Raw genomic sequence first — 11,064 nt, 5'->3', positions numbered from 1 at the left:
TACAGAGGACAAAAATGAGCCCAAGAGGGTTAACAATTATTTTAGTAGAGTGGAAGACCCATAAGGTGGGTACATAGACATAAGCTGAAGATCACTTTTTCAAATTAATGGTAGAGAATAGAGACTGGAAAGGATTTTTTAAGAGTTTCTTTGGCATTGGATCAATGAGTCAGGAAAAACAAAACAAATTAGAGCATGTAAGGGATGAGAAGAAGGTTTAATTTAGATCCAGAGAAGGATTTCCAATAGAAATGGATACAAAACTTTGTAACTTGGAAGTCTCTGGCCTGGGCTCTGTTCAATGTACCAAAGTTGCTTATCTGTCTAGAGAGAATGAAACCCAGCTTTAATTACAAACCCATATTCAGGTGGAGACTGTCAGCCAGCCACTGGCATTATCAAACGTCCATTAACATCTTTACAAGTTAGACACAAAGGCATTTTTTCCTTCTGGACAGAGTTTTTGCAGATCCATAGTTTACACAGACAACAACATGGTGATTTTCTGATGACTCGTGGGAGGAACACTACCAGTTCCAAACTTTCCCTCTTTCCTCTCTGTGTTGACAATTAAACTCAAAACTTACCTGGTCCAGGAAATGTCTACCCACCTGATTCTACTTGCCATTGCAGCAACTTTTATTCTTAATTTACTTTGTTGAACCTCTGTTCCTCACCTGTAACATAAGAATAAGAAAATTTCTTACTGTTTTTGTATGAGAAAAAGGGAACAAGGTATGTTAGCTGTTTTAGCACAGCGCCTGACACTTAAAACTTGGTTTCTCGTCTGATGTGAATCTCTGATAGACTTAGTAATTTGACTCAGTCAAATATTCTATAAAAATAAGAAATTTTCTTAATATTTCTATCTTATAGGTGAGAAACAGAGGTTCAGCAAAGTAGATTAAGAATAAAAGTTGCTATAGTGGCAGGTGGAGTCAGGTGGGTAGACATTTCCTGACCTTGTAAGTTTTGAGTTTAATTTTCAACACAGAGGGTGAACAGAAAAAGTTTGGAACTGGGTAATGTTCTTCCCATGAATCATCAGAAAATCACCACGTTGTTGTCTGTCTAAACTATGATCTGCAAAGAATTTGAAATAGATCAAATTTCTCTTTATCTTTTAGATAAAATTTCTTTTAGAATCCACTCTAATTACTAGGGCCCTGTTACTTTTTGTTTCATCTGTTCCCCCTTTTGTGTCTTTTATTCTGGAATAATAATAAAGTTAACTGATGATGTTAAGAAAGTGGAGACTAAAGTTGATACCCATATTTAACGCTGTAGTTTACCTTTAGTTTCAAAGTTTTTAGAATTTCTTTTCTTATTTATTTATTTTTGAAAGAAGGTCTTACTCTGTCACCTAGGCTTTAGTGCAGTGGGGGCAATCTGGGCTCACTGCAACCTCCACCTCCTGGGTTCAAGTGATTCTTCTGCCTCAGCCCCCCGGGTAGCTGGGACAACAGAAGCCCACCACCATGCTAGGCTAATTTTGTATTTTTAGTAGAGATGGGGGTTTCTCCATGTTGTCCAGGGGGTCTCAAACTCCTAACCTCAGGAGTTCACCAGCCTTGGCCTCCCAAAGTGTTGGGATTACAGGCATGAGCCATGGTGCTCAGCCAGCATTCTCATTTCTAACGCTTTTTTCATCTTTAGGTGGTTAGAAAACATCTTTTAGCTATGGTTAATAAGTTCTATAGCTTTGACCAAGGGTAAGTATCTCTGAAGATAAACATATGGTCAATCCAGATGAGCTAAAATTTACCGATGTTATTCAAGTGGAAATTTTAGAACTGAAAAATTTAGTATCTGAAATAAAGTCTGAAGATCCATTTACCAACAGATTCAAGATTTCAGAAGAAATCTGGAGATTGAGGTTCTTGAGATTGAGGACAAATCAATAAAATTTATTCAATCTAAATAATAGAGAAGAAACAATGATTGAGATAAGAATAGACAGAGCCTCAATGACATGTGGGACAATATTAAGAGATCTCTATATCTTTGTAGTTACAGAGAGAGAGAGAAAGAGAGCAAGAGAGAGAAAGGAGAGGAAATGGAGCAGAGAAAACATTTGGAAAGATAATGGCCCCAATTCCTCCAAATTTGGTGGAAAACATCAGTTTACAAATATAAGAAGCTCAGCAGAGAGAGATCCAAGATGGCTGATCACTAGCAGCTCAGGATTGTAGCTCCTAGTGAAAGCACAGAGAATGAGAGGACGCCACACTTTCAGACAAATTTTTGTTGCTCACGGACCAGGAGACTCCCAGCGGAGGAGCCCCACCGGTCGCCAGCGCAACTCTTGTGGCCGGTCCGGTGATTTTGCCAGCTCATCGGCGTGGCGGTTCCCGGTGCAGAGTAAACGGGACTGGGGCCCCTTTTGGTCAATGTTTGGAGCTCCAGGAAGGCAGAGTTGCCTATTCAGCTGAGTGAAAAAGGGACTCGAGGGAAACCAGACCGGAGATTCCCGGGCAGAAAAGCACCATGAATCTTAATGCCGCTGTTTTTGCCGGTGTGGTGGGTTGCTCAGATTCCAGCATTGGGAATCAGCAAGTTGGACGTCCACTCAGGGACCTAATTTGAAAGCTGGTAATTACAAAGACAACAGGTGGATAAATTTATAATGACGGGAAGAAACCAGCATAAAAAGCCTGAGAATACCCAAAATCAGAATGCCTCTCCCTCTACAGGGGATTGCAGTTCCTCATCAACAAGGGAACAAGGCCTGATGGAGAACGAGTGCGTTCCATTAACAGATTTAGGCTTCAGAAGGTGGATAATAAGAAACTTCTGTGAGTTAAAAGAACATGTTCTAGCCCAATGTAAAGAAACTAAGAAACTTGAAAAAAGGCTTGACAAAATCCTAACGAGAATAGACAATTTAGAGAGGAATATAATTGAATTAATGGAACTGAAGAATACAATATGAGAACACCACAAAGTATGCACAGGTTTTAACAGTCGAATTGATCAAGCAGAAGAAAGGATATCAGAGGTCGAAGACAAACTTAATGAAATGAAATGAGAAGAAAAGATTAGAGAAGAAAGAGTAAAAAGGAATGAGCAAAGTCTCCAACATATATGGGACTATGTGAAAAGACCTAATTTACATTTGATAGGTGTACCTGAATGTCATGAAGAGAATGAATCCAAGCTGGTAAATATTCTTCAGGATATTATTCAGGAAAACTTTCCTAATGTAGTAAGGCAGGACAATACTCAACTCCAGGTAATACAGAGAACACCACAAAGATATTCCTCAAGTAGAGCAACCCCAAGACACATAATCGTTAGATTCGCCAGGGTTGAAATAAAGGAGAAAATTCTAAGGGCAGCTAGAGAGAATGGTCAGGTTAGCCATAAAGGGGAGCCTATCGGACTCACAGCAGATCTCTCAGCAGAAACCCTACAAACTAGAAGAGGGTGGGGGTCAATAGTCAATATCCTCAAAGAAAAGAATTTTCAACCCAGAATCTCATATCCAGCCAAACTAAACTTCATAAATGAAGGAAAAATAAAATTTTTCATGAACAAGCAAGCACTCAGAGATTTCATTACCACCAGGCCTGCTTTACAAGAGCTTCTGAAAGAAGCACTACACACAGAAAGGAACAACCAGTATCAGTCATCCCAAAAACTTACCAAAAGGTAAAGAGTATCATCATAATGAAGAAGCTATATCAACTAATGGGCAAAAGAGCCAACTAGCATTAAATGACAATATTAAACTCACAAAAATCAATATTAATACTAAATTTAAATGGATTAAATGCCCCAATCAAAGACACAGACAGGCAAATTGAATAAAAAGTCAAAACCCATCGGTACGCTGTATCCAGATCTATCTCACAAGCAACGACACACAAAGACTCAAAACAAAGGATTGGAGGAAGACTCACCAGTCAAATGGAGAACAAAAAAAAAAATAGGAGTTAGAACTTTCCTGTCTGACAAAATAGACTTTAATAGTAACAAAGACTAAAAGAAACAAAGAAGGACATTACATAATGGTAAAAGGATCAATGCAAGAACAGAAGTCAATGATCATAAATATATATGCACCCAATATAGGAGCACCCAGATACACGATGGGTTCTTAATGCACCCAGATACACAAGACAAGTTCTTAATGACCTATAAAGAGACTTGGACTCCTGCACAATAATAGCGGGAGACTTTGACACCACATTGTTAATATTCAACAGATCAACGAGATAGAAAATTAACAGGGACATCTATGATTAGAACTCAGACCTGGAACAAGTAAACTCAGTGAATATTTATAGAATTCTTCACCCCAGATCCACAGAACATACATTTTTCTCAGTATCACATTATACCTGTTTTGAAAGTGACCACATAATTGGAAGTAAATCACCCTTCAGCATTTGCATAGCATTTCACAGACTTAAATGAAATATTGGTTGGCTGTTTGTTTGTTATTTTCTTCCCTTATTCCTTCCTGTCCCTGCTGTTAAGCACAATTATCAGCATAAAATAGGTTTTTAATACCTATTTTTAGATTGCATTCCAGCCTCGGCAATAGAGGAAGACACCTGTTCTCTCTCCCCCTTTCTCTTTCTTTCTTTCTTTCAACAACAACAACAAAAAAGAAGCTCAGCAAACACCAAGAAGAATGAATACAAAGAAAATCACACCTTGGAATATCATAGTCAACCTGATGACCACCAAAGATAAAGAAAAAAGCTTGGAAGGAACCAAAGATGAAGGACACATTCATACAAAAGGAAAAATAATATGCACAATGGCTGACTTTTTTTTTTAGGTTTCAATACTTTATTCAAGTTTTTTTTAAGTGATGTTAATTACAACATTTGAAGGGGAAGATATAATTCCACACAAAATGGAAGACTCTAAAATGTACCCATTAAACTGCTAAAAAACAAATTGAGTGGTGAGAATACAACAGAAGTCCAGTTTAGATTCTGAATGTTGTACCATGTGATTTCAATCACACAGACTCTTCTGAGCTTATAGCTGGAGCACCTGGAAGGTATTTCATACTCTGGTACAAGGACAAAAAAACACAACACAAGAAGGAGTAAGTCCTGAATTATGGGCTTCATCACATCCACCCTCTCCACCCCAAAATGGCACAAAAGAAACAGTGACCACACCCTGCAGACCTTTTGGTGTAAAAGAGGTGACAATGAACTGGGGTGGGAACAGGTCATGAAGATCTATCTAAAAAAGTCCCATTCAGGTGAGTTTGTACACACCATCTAGCAGCAAGCCTCTCATCAATTAGGGTTGGGAAAGCAAGGTTCGATTCTCAGGAAATCACAATTTCATTCATTTACTCAATATGAATTTACAAAGTGCCCATATATTATCAGCTTCCACTTGCAGCCATTTCTAGATAAAAAGAAACCTGGCGTCTCAAAGGGGCCACCAAATTCCCCCCGAGTCTACCACTGAAAGGATCTTTTTTGGAAATGGGTTTTTTTCTGTACCTCTGAAAGGGTAACATCTTAAAGTTGAATCATCTTTAACCTGGAGGTCTAAAATATTTAGCAATACTTGCATCCCAGACATATAACATTAAGATATACACTAAATTCTGAAGGTAGCTATGCTGCAAAATAGTTTAAAATTAAACAATTGTACAGTAGTCATTTATGCTTGAAATTCTAGTTGTAGACCAAGCTTGTGGCCACCAGCATTGATGTGCTTGCCATCCAGAAGAGCTGACAGTGTCAGTTTGATACCTGGCTTTAGAGTCTGAGTGTATCCTAAACCTATCAGGCTGAAGTTGTTCACTTTAGCCGAGAAGCAGGCGTCTGGGTCAATCTGATACTTGGCTGCTATTCCGAAGCCCGTGTTACTGTTTCCTGCTGTCCTGGCGAGATTGACAGTGGGCTCCAACTTCTTGTTCACCTTCTGGTAAATGGAGCCGCCAAACTCTGTCCTATCATTCACATTAATATGAAACTGGAATTCATCAGTCTTGTAGCCAACTGCAAAGTTGCTCTGGGTCACTTGGGACTTTGCAGTCTCTAAATTCATCTGGTAGCCAGCCAGCCAGCCCTGGTAACCCAGCACCGGAGCACCCCAGATGGAAGGCCCAGCAATGTTGAAATCCACGTCGCAGCCCAGGTTAATGTGCTCCCACCTGTACCCTGTCTTGATTTTAGCATTTTTTCCCCACTGTTAGGTGAGAAGGACGAATCGAAGGTCAGAGTCCACGTGTAAGCTGATCTTCCACAGTAATCTCGGTGCCTAGTGTATTGTCAGTGTTCCATTCCTCTGCAAACGTCAGGCTGTCCTCAGTCCATCTGTACTTGGTTTCCAGACTGCCCGTCACTTCGGTGGTCTCAGTGTTGGCTGAGCCTGAGCTTGTAAATTCCAATCCATTCTCCGATTTTGTTTTCAAGTCAAACTTTATTAAGCCAAATCCATAGCCCTTGGTGAAGACATCCCTGGCAGATTTGCCAAGATTGGCCTATGTGGGTGGCACAGCCATCTTCTGCTCTGAGGCGGTGATGGCGGGCTCAGCAGTGGCTAGGCGGAATGGCTGACTTTTGTTGGAGGCCAGAAGGCAATGGAATGACACATCCAGAGTCCTAAGAGAAAAGCAAATCTATCAACCCAGAATTCTATATCCAGTGAAAATTACTCCTCAAAAATGAAAGTAAAATGAAGACTTTTTTCAGATTTAAAAAAGTTGAAGGAATTAATCACTTTCAGACTATAAAAATGACTTTTTCATAATTTTTCTGAAAAACAACCAAATGCTTAAAGGTAAAATAACAAAAATGTGTGACTGATTTCATAACATATGTGTGTATATACATGTTATGTGTATATATATATGTAATGACAGCACAGTAGCACAAAGGATAAGGGAGGAGGCATACTGGATTATTCTGTTGTAAAGTTCTTAACTGAATATACAGAAATACAATACTAATTCTAAGTAGACTGTGATAATTTGAGGATTAATACTGTAATAGCTAGAACAACCACTTTAAAATACAAAGAGGTACAGCTAAATACATAGTAGAGAAATGAAGACAGAATACTAAAAACAATGTGATTAATTCAAAGAAGGAATAGAGAAGTAAAAACATGAAAGCAACAGAAAACAAATCGCAAGATGACCCTTCCCAATCATTTTAAACAGGAGAAGGGAACAGCTCTCTTTTCTGAAACCCCTAATCATTCTCACAGAACTTTTTTACATTATATCTTGCATGATAGTCATTTGTTTACTATTTTTTTTCCTCCTACTAGATTAAAATTTCTTGAGGATTAGTACTGTGATAAAACAGAAGAAGAGATTAAAACTATGCAGATCTTCAAATTCACTAGCAATTCAGTTTAACGGTCTTCTAGAAGTCTTGTTTGCTCCTACTTGGATAAAAAAAATAAGTAGCCAAGAGTAGGCTCAAGCAATTTTACAAGTTCTTTTCATATTCCAAGTTAATTTTTTGCTTCTTGACCTATTGAACTAGTCATTTTCACACAGTGCCAACTAATCAAGAGGTTGCCATAAACTATATCTAAATCAGATAGCAAAGGAGTTTCTTATTAATGAGAGTCAATTCTAATTTATAGATTGTGAAGCCACATCACCCTCAGCACTGAAGTGTGTCACAGTTGCCTTAATGTCAGCCATGGGTGGGAAGTGACAGCATGACTGGTGTATATGATGATCTCAATTTCAGGTGTAATGATGCTAATGTTTACTGTGACCAAAATTCCAGAATAATTCTATAAGTAAGTGCTTAGTTATCAGACGTGTTCAAATTTGGGATTCAGGAAACAGGTGATCATACTTAGGACAATAGTATTCACTTGAATTAGCATGAAAGTTCCTAAAAACACTCTTCTTCAAAAGTTTATCAGTATTACAGTATCCATAATTATTCTTCAAATGATGATATAAAACTTGCTAATTTTGGTCCAAGAGTAAGTGAACTCACTCTATTTTTACTACTGATAGTTCTAGTAAGTGCTACTAGAGAATTAGCTTGTAAATACTTTGGAAAAAATAATGGTTTTTTTTTGTAGCCTTGATAACCTAGGTATAGATATATCGAATGTTTTATCAGTAGAAATTCTTTTTTAGTCCTTTAATTTTCATACCATATTTTAAAAATCAAAAGAAATGAATTTGCTATTGAGTACATGAAAATGTTTAGAATGAATTGATCCTCCCTAAAGCTTACTAAGATGAAAAACTAACTCTAAAGTCATAACCAAATGTTTAACAGTGTGAGAAAATCAGAATATCCAGAAATAAAACCAGAAAATTAGTATTCATTTCATTCACACTCAAATATCCTTTTACTCAGTGTCCAGTTCCATTACATTTTTCAAAAATTCTACCACAGAAGCAGCCAATAACTCTATCAATGTTCATTATCAGGCTTCTAATCAGATGAGTATCAAGAAATCATTTTCTAATTCCAATTAAAAAAAAAAAGCGGCCGGGTGCGGTGGCTCACACCTGTAATCCAAGCACTTTGGAGGCCAAGGCGGGTGGATCACCTGAGATCTTGAGTTCAAGACCAGCCTGACCAACATGGTGAAAGACGGGGGTCTTTAAAAAAAAAGCAAATAATTTTCCTTGAAATTTAATTTCTCTTGAGAGTCTGTTGTCTTGTGAGTCTGATTTTTAAAACCTTACAAACATGTAATTCAATGTTAAAAATAGGAAATCATCTAAATGTTATGCTTTTCTCCAAAAGCACAAAAAGGATAGATGCAAATACAAGAAAACTCATTTTTGTCAAAAGAAGAAAGGGATTACTAAAAATAGCATGAATATTTGCTTTTTTTCTTTTAACATTACAAGTCTCACTTTCTTTGAACTCCTTTTGTACTTACAATTAACAGTTTATAATTTACTTTTTATGTTTAACAGGTTTATTAACAATTATATGAAGACATAATTCACATACTATACAATTCACCCATTTAAAATATATAAATATCTCTTCAGTCCATTTGTTTTATGGTATTTAAGTCCATTGTTTTTTTGTTCACTTTCTGTCTTGATGACCTGTCTAGCGCTGTCAGTGGAGTATCGAAGTCCCCCACTATTATTGTGTTGCTATCTCATTTCTTAGGTCTAGTAGCAATTGTTTTATAAAATTGGGAGCTCCAATGTTTGGTGCATATATATTTAGGATTTTGATATTTTCCTGTTGGATTACTCCTTTTAGCATTACATGATGTCCCTCTTCATCTTTTTGTCTGCAGTTGCTTTAAAGTTTGTTTTGTCTGTTATAAGAACAGCTACTCCTGCTTGCTTTTAGTGTCCATTTACATGGAATATCTTTTTCCACCCCTTAAGTTTATGTGAGTCCTTATGTGTTAGGTGAGTCTCTGGAAGATGGCAAATACTTGGTTGGTGAATTCTTATCCATTCTGCCATTCTATATCTTTCAAGTGGAACATTTAGGCCAGTTATTAATACATTCAATGCTAGTATTGAGAAGAGAGGTACTATCCAATTCGTTGTGTTATTTGTTACCTGAATACCTTGTTGTCATTGTTGTTTCATTTTGTTTTTGTTTTATAAGTCCTTTGAGATTTATGCTTTAAGGAGGTTCTATTTTGGTGTATTTGAAGGATTTGTTTCAAAATTTGGAGCTCCTTTTAGCATTTCTTGTATTGTTGGCTTGGTGATGATGAATTCTCTCAGTATTTGTTTATCTGAAAAAGACTATCTTTCCTTCATTTATAAAGATTAGTTTCACTGGTTACAAAATTCTTGGCTGATAATTGTTTTGTTTAAGGAGGCTAAAAATAGGACCCCAATCCCTTCTAATTTGTAGGGTTTCTGTGAAGAAATTAGCTGTTAGTCTGACAGGTTTTCCTTTATATATTACCTGATGCTTTTGCCTCGAAGCTCTTAAGATTCTTTTCTTTGTCTTGACTTTAGATAACCTGATGGCTATGTGCCTAGGTGATGATCTTTTTGCAATGAATTTCCGAGGTGTTCTTTGAGGTTCTTATATTTGGGATGTCTAGATCTCTACCAAGGCCAGGGAAGTTTTCATCAAATATTCCCTAAAATAAGTTTTCCAAACTTTTAGATTTCTCTCCATTTTTGAAAACACAAATTATTCTTAGATTTGGTCATTTAACATAGTCTCAAACTTATTGGAGACTTTGTTCATTTTTTAGATTCTTTTTTCTTTGTCTTTGTTGAAGTGGGTTGATTCAAAAGCCTTGTCTTCCAGATTTGAACTATTTTCTTTTGCTTGTTCAATTTCAGTGCTGAGATTTTCCAGTGTATTTTGCATTTTTCTAAGTGGGTCCTTCATTTCCAGAAGTTGTAGTTGTTTTTTATTTATCCCATCGGCTTCTCTGGAAATTTTTCCATCCATGTCCTGTAACATTTTTAAGATTTCTTTAAGATGGCATTCACCTTTCTCTGGTGCCTCCTTGAGTTGCTTAATAATTGGCCTTCTGGGTGGGACATGGTGACTCATGCCTGTAATCCCAGCACTTTGGGAGGCCAAGATGGGTGGATCACCTGAAGTCAGAAATGAGACCAGCCTGGCCAACATGGCAAAACCCTGTCTCTACTAAAAATAAAATAATTAGCTGGGCACTGTGACATGTGCCTGTAATCCCAGCTACTCAGGAGACTGAGACAGGATAATCACTTGAAGCCGGGAGGAAGAAGTTGAACTAAGCCAAGATCATACCACTTCACTCCAGCCTTGGTGGAATGAGATGGAGCAAGACTCCATCTCTAAAAAAAAAAAAAAAAAAAAAAAAAAATCGGCCTTCTGAATTCTTTTCCTGGCAATTCAAAGATTTCCTCTTGGTTTGGATTCTTTGCTGGTGAGCTGGTATGGTCTTTTAGGGGTGAAAAAAAAAAACAAACAAACAAAAAAAAAAAAAACCTTGTTTTTTCATGTTACCAGAATTGTTTTTCTGGTTCTTACTTATTTGGGTAGACTATGTCAGAGGGTAGATCTGGGGCTCAAGGACTGCTGTTCAGATTCTTTTGTCCCACAGGGTGATCCCTTGGTATGGTGCTGTCCCCCTTCCCCTAGGGATGGCCTTCCTGAGAGCTGA

At 37.4% G+C, this 11,064-nt stretch overlaps 1 pseudogene across 1 annotated transcript; it reads right to left on the bottom strand.

Moving 5' to 3' along the window:
- Window positions 1-4,817: 4,817 nt before the first annotated feature.
- LOC116565565 lies at window positions 4,818-6,502 on the bottom strand (annotated as a pseudogene). Its single transcript, XR_004275503.1, has one exon. The product of XR_004275503.1 is annotated as a voltage-dependent anion-selective channel protein 1 pseudogene (transcript).
- Between the last annotated feature and the right edge of the window lie 4,562 nt (window positions 6,503-11,064).

This window comes from Sapajus apella, unplaced genomic scaffold (assembly GCF_009761245.1).
Source record: "Sapajus apella isolate SASKATOON/1434 unplaced genomic scaffold, GSC_monkey_1.0 scaffold40, whole genome shotgun sequence".
NCBI lineage: Eukaryota > Metazoa > Chordata > Mammalia > Primates > Cebidae > Sapajus > Sapajus apella.
Note: the sequence above shows the minus strand (reverse complement) of the source record. Positions and strands in the feature narration are given on the sequence as shown.